The sequence below is a fragment of the Sus scrofa genome, chromosome 1, assembly GCF_054392235.1.
Source record: "Sus scrofa isolate SSC_HxYL_T2T_F1_AM1 chromosome 1, Sscrofa_HxYL_maternal_Yorkshire_Landrace_v2.0, whole genome shotgun sequence".
Classification (NCBI taxonomy): domain Eukaryota; kingdom Metazoa; phylum Chordata; class Mammalia; order Artiodactyla; family Suidae; genus Sus; species Sus scrofa.
In genome coordinates, this window is record NC_139383.1 from 61,263,379 (window position 1) to 61,283,999 (window position 20,621).

Here is a 20,621-nt window from a genome sequence, read left to right on the forward strand (position 1 = left end):
AATTATGGGGGCTAATTGTGTTTATTCTGTTTTGTTAAGCTAATTTAAAATCAAGGTGGAATCTCCCTCTACATGGAGTTTGTATTTTATTATATTTATAGAATCATAAAACAGTTATGCCATCCTCAATTTTCAAAAATAATTACATTGTTTTTGAAACTGTCAGAACATATTTCCTGAGCTTGTATAACATAGACAGGTAAGCAATTCAATATGGTGACCTAAATTTTCCCTCTTTAGCCATTACAAACCTTTGTGGTTCTCTGGCTTCTGTTTGGAAAGTGAATCAATTGCTTTTTACAACATATTTGCCTATGGAGAGGCATCTATTGCGACAGCATTCAGAATACTAGAGATTTACATTCCATAAAAGGTCTCAGGAGCTTAAAGTCACCATTAGGATTACACATTGTACAAACTTTGGTGAAAGTCATATCTTTCTTTTCCCCTTCAAGATAAAAGGGATAATTTAAATTCACTCTGAAAATTCCAAGCTTTGGAAGTCAGTCATCTTTCCTTCTCCAAGTTTGAAATTAATGACGTTTAAACAAAACATCAATCTAGTGGATAAATTGTTTAAGCTTTTGACTTCATTGATTGATCAGCTTGAAAACTGTCAATTAATTACTTTGCTTCCATCCCCCTTTCTCAAGCTCTGCCCCTGATTGAGCTGTTTGTCTGAGTAACCCATTAGCCTGGTTTTATGTATTTAGTATAGTCTCAGATGAAGAAGTTTATCCAAATATATTTGCACTTTGATAAAGTACTTCTTCAACAGAAGGTACCATAAAAGTATTTATCATATTTTTGATACGTATTAGTCAATAAAATCATTATTCATTGAAATGTAACTGAGTGCAGTCTTAGATGGGATACAAGCTCCAGAGGGAGAGTAGTGCTCTTTTTCTGCTGGTGAGAAAGATGCAGCTACATCTAGCCCTAGCCATGTTGTAAGGATGCTGAGAAGCAGGCAGCTGGATGAAATCCTGAATCACATCTCACACAGCTGCTGCTTCACTTTCTCTAAGAGCAGAACTATGCTGATTAAGCCATGAGTATTTGAAGAGTTTTTTTTTTTTTTCTTCTTCTTTTTTAATGTTCTGGCCATCTGTAAATCATGGAAGAACAGGAATTGGTGGCTTTTTGCCTGCAACACCAGGTCACTAATCCAAATACTCCTCCTCTGGCTGAACTATTTTCCATTCTTTGATTGGATTTTGTATTTTCTTCTATCTTTCATCCTGGTTCTTCTGACTAAAGCTATTTACTCCAATATTCATTTATTAAAAAGCATCCAATACCACATTTTCCTTGAAACTTACTTATCACCTGTTCTCACATATTTATGAACTCTCAGAGTTCTCTTCTTTTACTACTGTTAGGGGATTTTTCACACGACCTACCAAGTCAAGAGTAAATTTTCTCGTATTCCCAGGAGGAAGAGAACCAGACAGTGAACAAAACTAGTAGTGTCTACCACAGGTTTCTAATTTTTATAACATTTAACATCCAGGAAAATGTCTCTAAAGTATTTGTTAAATGATTAAATGAGTAAATCATAGATCATAGAATCACAGAATTAAATATTACTTCAAGATTAATTGTATAAATATTAATAAGTATAAGCATTATACTTACAAATGTTATAGATATTATAGTATTAATTCCATGTAACAAATATTTATTGAGCATCTACAATGTGACATAGTTCTACATTTGGGGATGCAGCAATGATCAACAAAGATAAAACCTATTCCTTACATTCTAATGAGCAAAGAGATAATTAAAAATAAATAAGTAAATAAAATAATTTCTATTAATAATGAATTCTCTGAAAGTATAAAATATCAATATATTTTAACAGAAAGACTGAGGAAGGAAAGTGTGGAGCAAATTTAGATAGAGTGGTCAGGAAGTCCTCCAGCAGAAGGTAATGTTACCTCTGAAACCTGAACATGAGTCTACAAAAATCCAGGGAAGGGAATTCTAGACAAATGGAGGACCCTGAGACCTTTTCAGGGGTCTGCAAGGCTCCCCCTTCCTCCCATTCAATATCTGTCTAGGGTCAGACTTTTCTTCACATACTTCAACCAAACAACATATTGCAAGAGCCAGACTGCAGAAGCAGGTTTTCTGACAGTGATTTTCTGTCAGCCAGGCATTGGACAGATTTGCAAAAAATGCAAAACAATGTCCCTCATAATTTTGAAATGCCACATCCTTATTTTTAAAGAGTATTTTAAAATTTTATCCGTTACGTTTTCTAATAAAAAGTATCAATAAATATAACCCACAGAAACAAACATTTTTTTTTCATTTTTACCAGTTTTTAAGAGGAAAAAAATGGTTTTGTGACCAAAAAATTTGAGAATCACTGCTCTAGAGATTTAGAGTGTGTGGTAAATGGTAATTAATACACTCTATTACCAAAGGCCTGTTCATTTGGGAAAAATGTGTTATCATCTGGTTATCATTCTGAAAAAAAAAAAGCCAAAATTGCTACAAAGATACTCTGTCAGCAATTTGCCCACAGTTATGTCAACTCAAAAAGCACTTACTGAATGGAGTCAAGTCAATGTAGAAATGGACCCAATGCAACAAAACATTCTACTTTTATCTTTTTTTTTTTCAATGTTGAATAGTTGAAAATGGCATGTATTTTATAGTGTAAGGATAGAGGCATCCAAGATTCATTTGTAAGCCAAGGAATTCTCTGAAACAATACTTTTGGTGACATATGAAATTCATTTAAGACATCTTAACAGGAAGAAATTTCAACATAATGACATGTAAGGTCAAAAAATAGAGCTATAACACCATTATGGGCAGAGGGTATTCTACAGAGCCAGCTGAACAATAACTTAACACTTAGCCTTATTGTCTTGACTTAAAGCCCCTATGTTTCTCTTATTTCTCCTCTTCTCATGACATGACAATATCCCTTGTATTTTCCAGGTCCAAATCTTTTTTTTTTTTTTAAATAGTTATTTCCCCAATACAATTTCTTTTCTACTGTACATTATGGTGCCCCAGTTACACATACATGTACACATTTTATTTTTGCACATTATCGTGCTCCATCATAAGTGACCAGCAGGTCCAATTCTGTACTTAGCCATTTGTTGCAATCATCAGAGCCTCCATTGGGGCTATAGGCAGCACTGCGCTCACCCTCAACCCATCTTCAGCTGCCCCTCAAAGTCCATCTCTAGTCTGTACTGAGATGGCAGCAGAGGCGATAGAAAATACTATAAAATAGATTTATTTACATTTATTTATTTTGAAATGACTTTTCAAAAATACACTTATTTCTGAAAAGAAATTATGAAAAAATATGAAGTTGTGAATTATCTTGGTTGGAATTCATTTGTAATATAGTCCTTGTATTCAGGTCAATTTATTTTCCATTTAATGTTTTAATGCGAATTTCCATAGGTTGGCCTAAAATTAGATGTGGAGAAATCCAAGTATTTCCCTCCAGGTCTACTCTTAAATATCTAAAAACTATTCTTTTCTTTGGTTAAAAATATACTTTATTCATTCTTTCAAAGGAAAATTTTTGCAGAATTAATCAAAAGATAGGAAATTGTTTCAAAAGAAGCAGAAAAATCTGGAAAAAAACCACATGGCTATGGATGTTGTCATAATGTAATACAGATATCAACTGTAGATTAACAACTTACAGACTGTTCCTATTTTCAACGGTTTAACTTAAGCTTTATCAACTATACTAAGGTGCAAAAATGATAGCATTCAGTAGAAATTGCACTTGGAATCTTGAATTTTGATCTTTTCCAGGGCTAGAACTATGCAATTACATACTCTCGTAATGACAGGCAGAAGCAGCAAGATGCAGCTCCCCAGTCAACCACGTGATCATTAGAATACACAACCTATATACTCAAAACCATCCTGTACCTATACAACCATTCTGAGTACATTATTTGATAAATTACATAAGACATTCAATACTTTGTTATAAAATAGGTTTTGTGGTGGATTATTTCATCCAAGTATAGGCTAATATAAGTGTTCTGAGCACATTTAAGGTAGGTTAGGTAGGTTAAGTGCATTAAATGCATTTTCAACTTAAGGATATTTTCAACTTATGATGGGTTTATTGATACATGACTCCATGTAAGTCAAGGAAAATGTATTGAAAAAAATCCTGTCATTTACTGCGTAGAAGCAGGTTCTATGAAGAAAGATATTTTGTAGTATAATAGGTTCTGTGACAAATTTTGGCAAGGAAATACTCTCATAGATGTGTTAGGGAATATTAGTCAAATGTTCATTATAATGATGACTCTGAAAAGTAAAAACACAATATATAAAGCATGAAAATACACACACAGAGGGAAAAAAATGTGTCACTGATTCTGATTTGCAAAAGCAGGCAGCTTCCTGTTCTATTGTACTAATGTGTTACTTTTTAATCTAGTGCAGATGTGTGCTGGAAGTACAGAATTAACTTCTACTGAGACACATAATCAGGGATTGTTTCTAGTTTTAAATTCAGACTGTTTATCAGAAGCTGCTTTTTGCATACCATTTAAGCCACGAAAACAGGTTTTTTTTCCAGCTTTATTGAGATATAATTGACAAAACACTCGAGTTTAAGATAGGCAATTGATGATTTGATACATATAAATATTGTGAAATGATTACCACAATAAAGGTTAGTTAACACATCCATGACCTCATTGAAATATCTTTCTTGTGCCTATGTGAAAACATTAAAGTTTTATTTTCCTAGCAACTTTCAATTCTATAATACAGTATTAATTGGAGTCACCATGCTCTATCAGTAGACTCTTGGAACTTACTCTTTGTACCCTTTTATCAACATCTCACTCCTGGGCATATATCCAGACAAAACTATAATTTGAAATGATAAATGTACCCCTATGTTCATAGCAGCACTATTCACAATAGATAAGACATGCAAACAACCTAAATACCCAGCGACAGCAGAATGGATAAAGAAGATGTGGTATATAATACAATGGAATACTACTCAACTGTAAAAAGAATGAAATAATACCATTCATGGCAACATGGATACAACTACAGATTAACATACTAAGTGAAGAAGTCAAAAAAGAGAAAGATAAATACCATATGATATCACTTGTATGTGGAATCTAAAATATGGCACAAATGAATCTATCTACAAAACAGAGACAGACTCATGGATAAAGAGAATAGAATTGTAGTTGCCAGTGGGTAGGGGTTTGGGGGAGGGATGGAGTTGGAGGTTGGGGTTAGCAGACGTAAGCTATTACACATGGATGGGGTAAACAACAAGGTCCTACTGTACAGCACAGAGAACTATATTCAATGTCATATGATAAACTATAATGAAAAGAATATTTTAAAAATGCATATGTATGTAAATGAATACATTTGTTGTACAGCAGAAATGAAAACAACATTGTGAATCAACTATACTTCAATGAAAAAACCATCTCCCCATCCCCAACCTCTCAAAATCACCAATATACTCCCTGTTTCTGTGAGTTCCACTTTTTTGTATTTTTTAATTTGACAAAAAATATTCAGAGATAAGAGATAAATTTTATTTTTACAAGTTTCTTAGACGATTTTATGTTTTAATATGTTAAAATACTTTTGATTTACTCTAACTTTGGATTAAAAAACCCATTAGTGTGGCAAATGAATTATAGGAAGGAAATTTAAATTAGATTTATAAAAAGTTATTCTTAACTCAGGATAGGTAAACAAATATCCATGACAATACTCAATGAAAAGTTGCTAGGTAGAGATCTTTTAATCTATATAAGATTAATTTATGGTAAATAATACATTGTTATAACAAAACATATTTTAAAACATATCAAATTTCATCCAGATATATCCTTTGCTTTATTAGTATTCATATTTCATTCATTTTTCCTTCATTTAATTTCAAGTCTAAATTCTATTTAAATCATCATAAATTCTCTATTAGTAAGAAATTATATTGCAAAGGTTTTACTGAATTTCTGGGGTATTGATCCATTTTAATTTTGAAATTAAATTACAAACTTCTGTTACATGATAAAGAAACAACAGAATTAAGACAGTGATTAGGTAATTCTAAAATAAATATGTATTCAGTAGTCATGTCATAAGTTCCACAATTTTGGACTTTCTCTCACAAAACACACATACACACAAGTGAAGAAATGTGGAGATGGATGCTCAAATAATTTAACTTTGAAGCCCACACAACTAATTTCACTTCAAAATCTGCTTTATGGTAAACAGATGGGATTTCTTCTTGCTTTAAGACATTTAGTAAGAAAATAACAATTAGAGAGAGACTTCTGCACTCTGAGGTCAAAGACTTGGCTATAGAAGCTAGGTGTTTCTTAAAAAACCAGACCTTTAACCTCTCTATCTTCTAGCTTTCTCTTATGTAAAGGAGGTTAATATTATCTACTTGATAAATGTGTGAGGATTGTATTCAAAAAGTCCTTTCTTATCCAGGCGTATTCTCCTCAAAGCTTTAAAAGAAAAAAAGATTGGAGCATATAGTGACAAGCCAAAAGGGGAAAGACCCTCATTTGGCATGCTGTGTAGGTGTGAAAGAGAACTATATTAATGATGGGTTTTTGCTGCAAAAACTCAGCTGGATAGTAGAAAGCCAATAGTGATCAATGAGAGCTCCATAACAAAGAAAAGGGTTTTATGCATTGGAATCGAGATAGACAACTATTTGTTTTCTACTGCTGTGTAACACATTTTCACGTATTTAGTGACATAAAACAACACTTATTTATTACCTCATAGTTTCTTTAGGTCATGTCTTAGCTGGATCCCCTGACTCAGGTCTTACAAGGATGAAATCAAGATGTCAGCTGGGGCTCTAATCTCATCTGAAGCAAGTCCTCCTTCTAGCTCTCTGGCTATTGGCACAATTCATTTCCTTATAGATGTAGGATAAAGATGTTTGGCTTTTAGAGGTCATCTACTGGCCTCTGCCACATAACCTTCTCCAAAGATGGCAATTTGATTGCTTCAAGGCCAAAATAAGAACAGCTACTGCCTTTTCTTATCTTTTACTTTCAGATCCTCTTTTAAATGCCTCACCTGACTAGGTCAGACCCATCTAAGATAAACTTTTTGATTAACACAAACTCAATTTAATACAAACCTTAATTATATCTGCAAATTACATTTATCTTTTCCGATATACAGTAACCTAATCACAGGAGTGATCTCATATTTATAGGTCTCAACCATGACTTAAGGGGAGGAATTATAGAATGGGGTCATGTCAGAGTTTCATCATAGTTGATACTGTGGTTATCTTTTCATTAATTATTTTATTTCTTTGTTTTATATAGAAGTCATATGGCTTTGGAAAAATACGCTATATCCTGGAGTGAGTCTTAATTAGAATAAGCAAGTGGCTTTTAAGAATTTTTCATTTCAACTGCAAAGATAAATGCATAAACATGTTAAATTATAATATAATTCAGGCACACACATGCACATATATGAATGAAAACATCCAGGGTTACTATATGTAATTCACTCTGTTCTATTCTAGTCTGTTGAATTCTTGTCTAATCTAGTCTTTTCTGTTGCACAATTAAATGCTGGTTGCAACTCAACAAATTAATATCACAAACCCATTAATGCTACCGTAGAATGTGGAAAACCATGGGATTAAGCCGATCATTGTGTTCTATTCCCTTGCCATTGACTGTTGTAAAATAGCTAAGCATTTAACCCCTTAAAACAAAAGCAGACTAAAAAATTCAAAGGGAATGCATCTGCCACTGGAATAATTAGTAAGGAAACTAGAGCATATAAAAGCAAAGAAATTATTCAGAATCTGGAATACATGAGAATGCATGTAAAAATATTTGCAAATATAATGGAAGACACATTACAAATTAATATTTTGTTACCCTACTATGGCTCCTCTGGATTTTTAGCAAGCCATGTCGAGGTTGATGGTGCCCCTATTCATTATATTCCTCTCAACAACTAAAGCAAAATTGTGGCTGAAGCCTTGTCTCATTTCATTTATTTTATGCTGCTATGCTTAGGAATATAATGGGAGACTTGGAAGCCAGTGTCAAAGTTCTATGTGCACAATGGCAGTACCAGTTGTCTGAAATTCAGATTTAGAGGATCCGATTTGCGTGCCATGTGAAGATTAATTGTACAAATGTCAGTCTTTTTTGGGTTCATTAAATTATGATACTTAATTAACATCAATGTCAGTGAAAGAAAAAAAATACCCCAAGCTTCTCCTAGAGCTGTTCATATTCAAATATCTGTTGATTGATAGAAGCCTATTGTTTCCCAGTGCCTAGTAATGTTCTTCACTGCATACATTACCTGGAGACTTCACCGAACACCGAGATATTTGGAACTCTAATGAAAAAATAGCTTCTGTTTTTATATGGAAAGTGCAGTTTTATGAGCAGACCTAGTGATTCTCCCTATCCATCTATTGAACATACATCTACAACCTGATTGATTTCAACACATTTTTTACCAGCCAGTCATTGGTCACAGAATCCCATGAATAAAAATAAGAATCTATTTGTTGGTTGGCATATCAGAACATGTTAGAAAGGCATGGTTTCAATTTATGAAGTATCATATTGACTTTATTCCTAGATAATAAGGATAATAATAAAAATAGAGCTATGTAATTTATTAATTTAAATACACTTACCCAATAGAATTTAAAGTAAAATACTCAGTAAGTGATTACTAAATAATGAAAACAACTGGGCCAGGATAGGGATAGACTTTAAAAAAATCATATTGCCATCAAGTAACAGTGTTGATGGAAACATGAGTCTAGTCACCCTTATCTTGAGCCTTATTGCTGGTTACATAAAATGAATTAGTTTTATAGTATTTGTAATAAATGAATGATTCTAAATTCTCTTGCAGAATAGGAAGAAATACGGACTGACGAAACATACTGAACAATGCATTTAGTGGCTAGCCATGATTAGTTTCAATGCTTATTTCATGATTTGAGATGAATCATAGCGATCTGGTAGCAGGGTAGCATATAAAGGACAGAGATACAAACTAAATACATATCAAATGTATTCATTAGGAATCATGAAATATATGGCATGTTTTTATTTAGCTTGTAAATGTATTGTTTATCAAATCCTTCCATATATGGCAAAATGAATTATTTCTTTTCTTCTATCCCTAAATGCCTTTAAAGTCATTAAAAAGAATAATGCAGTACTAGAGAATAGGCCTAGAAATAGAAAAAACGAAATAGAGAAAATCACAAACAAGAGAATCTATGAACTAGCAATCGAAGTCCTAATGAGAGAGGAAAACTGTAAGAATGGATTCAAATAAAAGCTACAGTTGTAATATAATATTAACCTCCAAACAAAATGTAATTAAATGGAGAGGCAAGACCCAGTTCCATAAATAGCTATCTATAATCATATACAATTGGCATATCATTATTTTCTCTTAGAAAAAAGAGTAAATGGGAACAAAATGCAATATTAGATGTCTGATAGAATTGAGCTCCTAATTAAGTCTTCAACTGAATTAAGTAAGCATCTCCCTTTCACTTTTTCTTTATGTTTCATGTATAGGCTGTTAAAAATGCTTGACATAATTACAGTCGAAATATATGTATTTTTACCTTTTCTGAACAACATAAAGGTTGTCAAGAAATGAAGAACACACCACAGCAAAATTATGGAATCCCTGAATTGCTCATGCAAGCAAGAAAAACCTATGGCTTCTTGAGCTGGAAAAATAATCATACTTTTGTGACCTCTTCTTCATCCAGCACATAGTTTACAACAACAACTTATGGCACATCCAAAATAATCTTTTATAAGCATTCAAGTGTAAGCAGTAGTTTAACCTACTGAGTATGTACTATAGGGTCTTCACCAGTATTTCCCATATTAGTAAATTTTAAGGAAGTGTTTAAATCCTTCACTACTTGTAGAGGGTGACTTTTCCCTCCAAATTGGTCAATTTCATTGGACTGTTACACTTTTGCCTTTTTTAAATAAGCTTGAAATCTCTATATTTCAAATCCTAGAAAGTTTCAATTTTGTGGCCAAAGGAACACATGATGGGATATACAGCCTTTCATCTCTAAGTTTTACATTTAAATCCAGTGTACATTGTCAGTAACCAAGTATTATTGCATCTTATGACCATTCTAGAACTGCTACAAAACATTTAGTTGCCTCAATTTAATTTCTTGTGAACATGCTGTTTTCATTACTTCAAACTAAAACCATCTCTGGCTGATAGTCTCAGCTGGGTCTACAGTTAAATGGTTCAAAAAATAAGTTACACTCTGAGTCTTAGCTGTGTGTGGAAGTTCCAGTTGACTTGTGAGGCTTTGCTCTTTTCTATATTTTCCAATAACTCAAGAAAACAAAATACTTTAACTCAAAACTTTCCATTAATATATATATTTAAAAATAGAAATTGACTAAACTATTAAACGTTAAAGAAAGCTATGTTATACTCATTTTAAACATGTATTTGGGACTTCTGGTTCTGGTAATGATGAAGTAGCTGGTACTATTTTTATATAGGAGCCTCATTTTCCTATCATAAAGAACTGCAAATACTGGTAAAATAGATATAAAGCAACATTTTCAGATATCCATAAACAACAGAGTTACAACTCTTGAGAAAATAACAACCATGAAGTAAGCCACACATTTACCTTGACTTTCTCTCAGAAATCATTTTCTAAGCTGTGTTTGGAAAATAGAGCTTAAGCTGAGGGCAACTGTCTTACTGGATGGAAGCAGAGTTTGCTAGCTGGTTTGCTAATGTGAGCTGAGTTGTGAGGATAGGATACAGAAAAGAAGGGAGCCACAAAGACTAAATTTCAAAATTCTACACAAAAACTTCTGACAGATGTTTGACTAACTGAAAAGTTATGCATACACAAGGCAAGACTCTGGGAGGCACACAGAGTTAAAGAGAGCTTCAGAAGTTGTAACCTGCTATGGAGATATTAGAATTCCAGCCCAACCAGAACAAAATGACCTTGATGACCTGGGACTTCAAAAAGGGCAAGCTCTTGGAGTCAGGGCTACGCCTAAGCAGCATTAAATTAAAATAGACCTACCCGAGAATAAGTTTGAAATTAAGGCTTGAGGTGATTTAACTGCATAATGGAAAATAAAATAACCTTCACTAGAGGAATATAACATAATGTAGGGCATCAGCAATGGCCAGCATTCAATACATATGCTTTAGGCATGTGAATAAGAGAGAAACAGGTGAAGTATATTCAAAAGATAGAGTAGTCTGTAATTACAGACTCAGAGATAAAGCTGATATCAGTGTTAACAGACAAAACCTCAAACATAATTAAATGTTAATTAGATATTAAAGAAAATAGAGAAAATTATGAACATAGGGGACTTGTGTCCAATTCATGGCCAATTTATTCACAATAGGCCACTACTGGAAACAACCAGACTACAATTCAAAAACAGGAGAATAGATAAATAAATTATGGTACATTAATTCAATGGACTACTACTCAGAAATAAAAAAATAAAATACTGATAAACATAATAGCATTGATAACCCACAAAAAGACATGCTTTTTTTTTAAATAGCTAGGTAATAAGAATATTTAGTGATTCAATGTTTTTAATGTTAAGAAATAAGAAATCTTATTTATGAGATAGAAGTCATAGAAATGATTTCCTGTTTGAAGAGCAAAGAGAAGGGAGGTATTGACAAAAGGGAATATCCTAGGTTAATGGAAATATTACCACCCTGAAATGTGGTTACATAAGTATACATGCACGTAAAAAATTCATTAACTTATATACTTAAGATTTGTACATTTCAAAGTGTGTTAATATTTCAATTATTTACTATCAGATGGCTTCAACAGTTCCTTAGAAAGTGAAAAAAATCTGATTTGTGAATTCAAATGCAGGTAATCAAAAATATCCCCAGAGAGAAAACTAAAAAAATGGAAAAACAAAATGATAGATATGTGGGGCATTGTTAGATGATCTTATGTATTCTTTTTTTAAAATAAATTTTATTGGAGTACAGTTGACTTAGAAAGTTGTGTTAGTTTCAGGTATCAGTAAAGAAAATCAGTTATAGATATGCATGTATCTGTTTGATCTTATATATTCATAATTGGAATCCCAGGAGAATAGTTGAGAGACAATAAGTGATATTTGAGGAAATAATACTTGAGAATTTTCTAAAACAAACAAAGACATTAATCCACAATTTTATGAATTACAATGAACTGTAACCAGAAAAAAATGTAAAGAGAAACAACTAGTCCATGTTATGGTCAAACTCCTAAAACCCAAAGATAAAAATCTTAAAACCATCCAGAAGAGAAAGACACAATACTTTGGGACAAGAGATGTATGATTGATTTTTCAACAGACACTGTGGAAGCCAAAAGACAGTGGATTGACATCTTTAAAATGCTAATGGAGGAAGAAAAACCTTGCTCACCTAGAATTCTATATTTATTTAATATATGTTTTAAAAACTGAGATGATATAGAATTTTTTGATAAATCCAAGAGTATATATCACCAACAGATCTCTCCCACAACAAATACAAGAAAGATCTTTATCCTAAAAAATTAATCCCATGTGGAATCATGGAAGTTTAAAACTGAATAACAGCATAGAATAAATGTATGTAAAAATATGAAAGGATGCTGACTGATTAAAATAAACTGAATTTCAATGCCTTCTGTGGTTTATAACATGTATAAATCAAATATATGACAACAATAGAAAAAAGATGGGTGTGATAGATGGAATTAAACTAATCCAAGGGTTTTTGCAGTACTTGGGATATGGCAAAAATAACAATATAGAGTGGATACTAATAAGTTAAAGAATGTATGTTGTAATTTTAGTGTCAGCAATGAAAGAATAAAAGTACAATGGATCACAAAAAAGCTAATAGAAGAGGTAAAATGGATTAATGTATAATTCTTAACTAACACAAAAGACAGCAGTAATAGAATCAAGGAATGAAAATACCATTGGCACGAACAGAAAGCAAAAAGATAGAGCTAAACCCATTATATATAAAAAAATTGCAGTATGCAATGTTTGTGAATATTTAACATAGGAGCAAAACATAATTATAAAGTGTAGGCTTGTGTTAAACATTCAAAAGTCCAGCACTTACAATTTTTAAAAATGAAAGAAGATAAATCTTAAAGTCTAGTGTTTATTCACATGTTTGCGTATTTGCCATGTTCAATTTATTGTGTAAGGATGCTATATTATTATGTATAGTGAGTAAAAAAATTCTGACTGATGTCGCATGAAATACAATTACTTGTGGAGGATAAATATAATATCAATTTGTGCCCTTCTATTAAGAATATTCTATATTCTTTATTTCTGCTTTAACATTTTATCACCATTCAGTAATTTCATTAATAAGTATTTGTGTACCAGTAAGTATTTCTGTGCCAGCATATTGCTACTGATTAAGTGATATAAACCACTCTGTGTGTGGTATCCCAGATGTCTTAATGTGATATTGATATAAATCAGGGTTCATGAAGACAAAAAATACTGTGTGAAATCAATTAATGTGGAGTTTCAGTCAATGGCCCTTTTAGAGTAAGCCTATGAAACATACTTAAAAGTCTCCCATAGTCCTTCACCAGGATAACCTTCACTGTTCAGTCAGTTCAGGTCTCCTGCTAGGACTTGATAATCTCTATAGGGCTCTGTGAATTTCTCGACCTGATTCCTTTATTTTTTAGGATAGGAATGTTTTCCAAAACATCTCAGAAATGCGAGTTCACAAAGTTTGATAATTACACTTATAAAATTTTCATTGTAGAATAGATAATACTTAATTATTAAATTGTAAATACAATGATTTTTTTTCCATTAGTGGAGACATACTAAGATAATTAAAAGATAATGCAAGCAAAATGCAAAAAAAAAATAAAAATAAAATAAGGAAAGTAGAACTTTGCAATGTTTAGAGGCAAATTCTTTTTGAACTTCTAAAATATGAATAGCTTGGTAAAATATGAACAGCTTCTAATCTGATAGTACATTACTTCTCATTGCCTCAGCAAAACTATTTTTGAATCTACAAAGCCTTTGCCACCATCCTATTCATGGGAAATCTACCACAGTTCTGCAAATCACTCAAATTTTGCAGGAAATTATAATGCTGAAAATGATCACACAAGGCTCCATTTTAGCTTCAGCCTAGTTCTGTTCTTGGATATCAGAATATGTTGCAGGTGTTTAATCCTGAAATGACTCCTCAGAATTTGGTTCTCATTACAAATGAAATAGTCATTACCTTTCAAAAGTAATCAATCTCATATCAATTATATGACTGTATTTTAGACATTCTTTACAGCTATGATGTATTGAAACAGTCGTGTTTCCAATTATTTCAAAATCAATACTTTTATATTTGTTGTTAAACAGCAAAATATTAAATTATGAGTATATTCTAATTCTAAATCTATCTGCCTTGAGATTGAACAACATTATCACTATTTGCTAAAGATAAGGTAGGGTAAGCAGCTTGAAGGTAAGGAAACAAATCTATTGAATGGAGTTGGAAATCAGTACAAAAAGGTGAATGATGGACTTGGAAAATAAAGCATGTACATTTTATTCAAGTAACAGCTATTTTTGTTGGCAATGGCTTTACATACAGTTTTTGAATTACTTTAAAAAAAACCAGCTTTTTTTTCCCTCCAGTAACTAGTTACTTCTGGAAAAGTTAAAACTTAAAAATATTAGTTGTGGGCATGTACTTTTGAACTTTTTCAGCTAAGGCATATCCAATTTTTAAAATGTTAGAAGAATGTTTCTACAAATACTGAAATATTCCAATAACGTTACAAAATGAGTAAACTGGCCTGGTGAGGCGCTAAGGTAAAATTACCAATTATATGTTGTCAATTGAGACACTGGAAGATATTGAAAATACATTTATTTCATGTAGAACGTTTTACTCTCTAAGAATTAATGTCATAATTATTATAAAAGTTTTAGACAAATTCTCTCAGGCTGAAAACAGAAATAAAGTTTGTTGTATTTATACATAGTCTTAGGTTGATTTTTACTTGTCCACTATGGCCAGATTTCTGTTTTTACAATCCTGAGTTAAAATTTTGCCTGAATTCCCATATGAGATCAAGATAAAGTCAGGCAAGTATAGGATTGCTTTGTTTCTTCCTCCTCCTCTCTCTGTGATGTAACAAACTTGATGCTGAGAGAGTAGAGCTATAAGGAAACTATTGGAACATAACTCCTGCTGCTAGGTTGGTATTATTAGAACAGACCTATTTTAGTGGTCATGCCTGTAGTAATTCTTACATATTTATTTCTTAAACTATTTGAATTAATCAACCATATGAAGCCAAATGTATTTGAGCTTTGGCTTCTCACAATTTTGACATTTCCAACATATTCACCTCTGCTTGTAAGATATATTCTCAACCAGTCAAGTAATGTTTTGCAGGAAGAAATCCTGGTACTGGTATTAGCTCAAAATAAGAGTCAAGATGATAACACCATGGAAATAAGTTCTTGAGATCATGTGGGCGATAGGAAATACCTTAATTTTTTTAAAGCATTTATCAGTATAGAGTAGTTCTAAAGGAGATGGGCATTATAGTTAAACGAAGCTCCATTTAGTTCTTAGCTGTGCTAATTTACATACATTTGAGATTTGTGCTAATTTCATAATAGCCCTAATTCTTAATTTCCTTAGCATTAAAATGAGATTATTAATTTAGAAAGGAACTAAATGTAGCAAAGATGAAATAATTTTGTATTGACCAAAACAAAATAAAGTGTGGTGGTACTGGGGTAATAAAATAGATATATTGTTAGAGTCAAGGATGAGTCAAGCACTAGACCCCAGGAGCCTATTGCTAAAAACAGGAACTTAGAAAGATAGTAATGATGAACCAAGGAAATGCTCTGTGATATCTAGGGATACACGGTCTCACATTTTCACTTTTCTCTCACACTCAGCTTTTATTTGTTCTCTGTAGATTTTTTTCTGCTTCAGTTGCATAAGGTAGATTTATATAATTAAGTACTAGTATTAAGAACATAGTACTACAAATGATTTTTAAAAAAATCTCACACTTTACTCAGTAGTTTACTGTAAACAGTGATATTGGTGATGTAACTTTGAAATCATTTTATAAATATTATAGAATAAAAAAAGGTAATTTTCTTAGGAAACCATAAGAAAAAAGACAATCTATGGAATGTGAGAAAATAGTTGCAAATGATGCAACTGACAAGGGCTTAATCCCTAGAATATACAAACAACTCATACAACCCAACAGCAAAAAACAAACAACCCAATTGAAGAATGGACAGAAGACCTAAGAAGACATTTCTCCAAAGAAGACATGGATGGCTGACAGGCACCTGAAGAAATGCTCAACATCACTAATTATTAGAGAAATGCAAATCAAATCTACAATGAGGTACCACCTCACATCAGTCAGAATGGCCATCATTAATGAGTCTACAAATAACAAATGTTGGAGAGGGTGTGGAGAAAAGGGAACCCTCCTTGAAGTTCCTGTTGTGGCTCAGCAGTAACAAACCCGACATGTATCCATGAGTATGTGAGTTGGATCCCTGGCCTCGCTCAGTAGGGAAAGTATCTGGTGTTGCTGTGAGCTGTGGTGTAGGTCACAGACGTGGCTTGGATCCTGTGTTGCTGTGGCTGTTTCATAGTCTGACAGCTGCAGCTCCTATTCAACCCCTAGCCTGGGAACTTTCATGTGCTGCACATGTGGCCCTAAAAAAAGCCAAAAAAAAAAGGCGGGGGGGAGGGACCACTCCTACTGGTTGGGATTGTAAATTGATTAAACCACTATGGAAAACAGTATGGAGGTACTTCAAAAAACTAAATATAGAACTACCAGAAATCCCACCCCTGGACATATATCCAGACAAAACTTTCATTCAAAAAGAACAGAACCCCTCTGTTTACTGCAGCACTAGTCACAATAGCTAAGACATGGAAACAACCTAAATGTCCATCAAGAGATGAACAGATTAAGAAGATGTAGTACATATACACAGTGGAATACAACTCAGCCTTAAAAAGACGAAATAATGTCATTTGCAGCAACATGAATGTAACTAGAGATTCTCATGCGAAGTCAGAAGGAAAAATAAAAATACCATATTATATCACTTTCATGTAGAATCTAATCTATGGCACAAATGAACTTATCTATGGGACAGAAACAAATTCATGGAGAACAGACTTGTGATTGCCAAGAGGGAGGGGGAGGGAGTGGAATGGACTGAGAGTTTGGAGTTAGTAGATGCAAACTACTGCATTTGGAGTGGATAAGCAATGAGGTCCTGCTATACAGAATAGCAAACTATATCCAATCACTTGTGATATAATATGATGGGAGATAATATGAGAAAAATTATATATATGTGTATATGTATGTATGTATGTATATATATATATGTATGTATGTATAGCTGGGTCAGTTTTTTGTGCAGCAAAAATTGACAGAACATTGTAAATCAACTACAATAATTGTTTTTATTATTATTTTCCCAATACAATTTTTTTTTCTACTGTACAGCATGGTGACCCAGTTACACATACAGGTATACATTCTTTTTTCTCCCAGTAGCATGCTCCATCATAAGTAACTAGACATAGTTCTCAGTGCTACACAGCAGGATCTCATTGCTAATCCATTCCAAAAGCAATAGTTTGCACCCATTAACCCCAAGCTCCCAATCCATCCCACTCCCTCCCCTTTCCCCCAGACAACCACAAGTCTATTTTCCAAATCTGTGATTTTCTTTTCTGTGGAAATGTTCATTTGTGTTGTATATTAGATAACCAGATACAAGTGATATTATATGATATGTCTTTCTCATTCTGATTTACTTCACTCAGTATGAGAGTCTCTAGCTCTATCCATGTTGCTGCAAATGGCATTAATTTGTTCTTTTTTATGGCTGAGTAGTATTCCATTGTGTATAAATACCACATCTTCCTAATCCAGTCATCTGTTGATGGACATTTGGGTTGTTTCCATGTCTTGGCTATTTTCTTAATATTATTAGGAACCAATTTTTAAATGTAATTGAATACAAATATAAAGGCAAACAAATTAAACTTGTTAGCCCTGTAATTTGAATAATTTGAAAATCTGAGATGGACCAAAGGGGACATGTTGGGGGGAGAGAGGGGTGGACTGGGGGTTTGGGATGGAAGTGTTCTAACATTGGGTGTGATGATGGTTGTACAACTAAAAATGTAATTAAATTCAAAACAAAAAGAAGGAAAATTTGAGACGTATATTTTAATATGAACTCATTATATTTATAAAATATATTCTGTATATCTGTTGAAAAGGCCTAAAAATTTGGCACAGTGATGAACACTATTGCTCAGAAGATGTAGTTTCTAATTACTCTATTAACAAATAATCAGGGTTCCTTGGGGAAGTGGCTGGTTCCAGATCTGGGGAAATAAAGTACAGGATGAGCTTATAAGATATTTTAGAGTGCCAACTGGCAAGCATATATCAGAAAGTGAATGGAGGCATTTTAAAGAATCTAAGAGCCATGTAGAAGGGGCTCCCCATGGTAACTATGTAGTAATTAAACTGAGAATAAACAAATAAACCAAACTAAAAATAATTATTTTTTTTACTCTGGGAGGTAGTTAAAACACCATTTCTTATTCTAAAAATTGGTAAATAAAGGAAAACAATTAAGGTATTTACTTTTTGTCAAAGGAGGAAATATAGTGAATCCCCAAGTGATGTGGAAAATCTCATTTTTACAGAAAATATCAGCTATTTTTTTTTTTTTTTTTGGTCTTTTTGCCATTTCTTGGGCTGCTCCCGTGGCAGATGGAGGTTCCCAGGCTAGGGGTCTAATCGGAGCTGTAGCCACTGGCCTAGGCCAGAGCCACAGCAACGCGGGATCCGAGCCACGTCTGCGACCTACACCACAGCTCTGGTCAACGCTGGATCGTTAACCCAATGAGCAAGGGCAGGGACCGAACCCGCAACCTCATGGTTCCTAGTCGGATTTGTTAACCACTGCGCCACGATGGGAACTCCATCAGCTAATAATTTTTTAACCAACATTTTTAATGCTTAATGAAATAATTGATTCAGACAAGTTATCTACATTTGCTGAAATTATTCAATATTTTAATTTAAAAATTCAAATTATTTAAATTATTGCTAAAATTAATTCCTTATAAAATTAATGGCTATAGAAAATTATAGTAAATGAAATTATTGTTAAAATTATTCAATTTTAATGAAATATTGTCTTTTTAATTAATTGCTGGATTCATTTTCATAATATTTTCTTTGGGGTTTTTGTATCTGTTTATGACAGATATTGCACTTGTGGGGTTTCAGTATCAAGTTATGATGGGTTATAAAAAGTTTGGAATAATTCTTCTTTTGAATTTATGGAAGTGGTTATTTAAGATTGGTATTTTTTATTTGTTTGTTTCAAGATTTTTCACCTGGTGTTTTATCTGGAGGGCTATTTTAATTAGATTCAATTATAACAGGACTAATTAAATTTTTTATTTCTTCTATCAATTTTAAAAAACTACATTTTTCTAGTATTTTCATTTAAAATTATATTTATTTGCATAAAAGCTGTTTACAATATCCTAATTTTCTTTAATGTATTCTAACAATAGCTCTGTGAAACAACTACCTTAAGGCTTACTGGCTTAAAAAACACTTTTTTTTTTTTTTTTTTTGGACATTGACTTTGTGTTCAGGGAACTACATGGATTCACTAATTTTATTAGTTTAAATGTACATTTGCTTGGATTTCATACATATATATACATTATTTTGCAAATAATAAGAACTCTGTTCCTGCCTTTCCAATCTTACATGTCTGTCTTCTTGTTTGTTTAAGTTATTTATTTATCTTGGCTTTGCCCTTTCTGCTTGTAAACTTGGCACAGTTCTTAGAGTCTAAGGTGTACTTAGAGGGATAATTTATGCTTTAGCAGTCTAACTGGGCAGCTTTGCAAATCTTGGCTGGATCTTCTCTCGTGTCTGGAGGCTCTGGTATGTCTTGGGGCTCATTCACCATTCCCCACATGGTCTCTCATAAGTTCAGACTAGCTTGGGCTTGCTTATAAGGAGAAGGGGTGTGTGTGGGTTGTCCAACAGAGAGAGAGTGGAATCTTAGAAGGCCTTTTGGGACCTAGACTTAGAACTTAACATACCATCACTTCCCACCATATTTTACTGGTTAAAAAAAAATTACAAGACCTAATACAAGACAAGGCCTAATTCGTTGAAACAGACTAATTCTTTCTAAAGGAGGAAGTGCAAAGCCACTTTGCTAAAAGCAAAGATAGAGGGAAAAGCGGGTATAGAAGGCATTTTGCACTTAATCTATCATACTATTATTTTCAATGCCTTTACAAGTTTAATGTTTTACTTTAAAAATTTTTGATGTTGATAATTTTTGCCCTTTTTTTGTTTCTTTTTGTTGGTCAATTTTTAAGGGTTTTCAGCTTTTAATCTTTTTTAAAAAGCTAAATTTGGCTTTGATGAATGCTTTTAGATTTTTATT

At 32.7% G+C, this 20,621-nt stretch overlaps 1 long non-coding RNA gene across 1 annotated transcript in view; it reads right to left on the reverse strand.

Annotated features, from left to right (window-relative positions):
- Positions 1 to 20,621, reverse strand: part of LOC146406119 (uncharacterized) — a 221,689-nt gene that overhangs the window by 8,950 nt on the left and 192,118 nt on the right. The window lies entirely within an intron of this gene.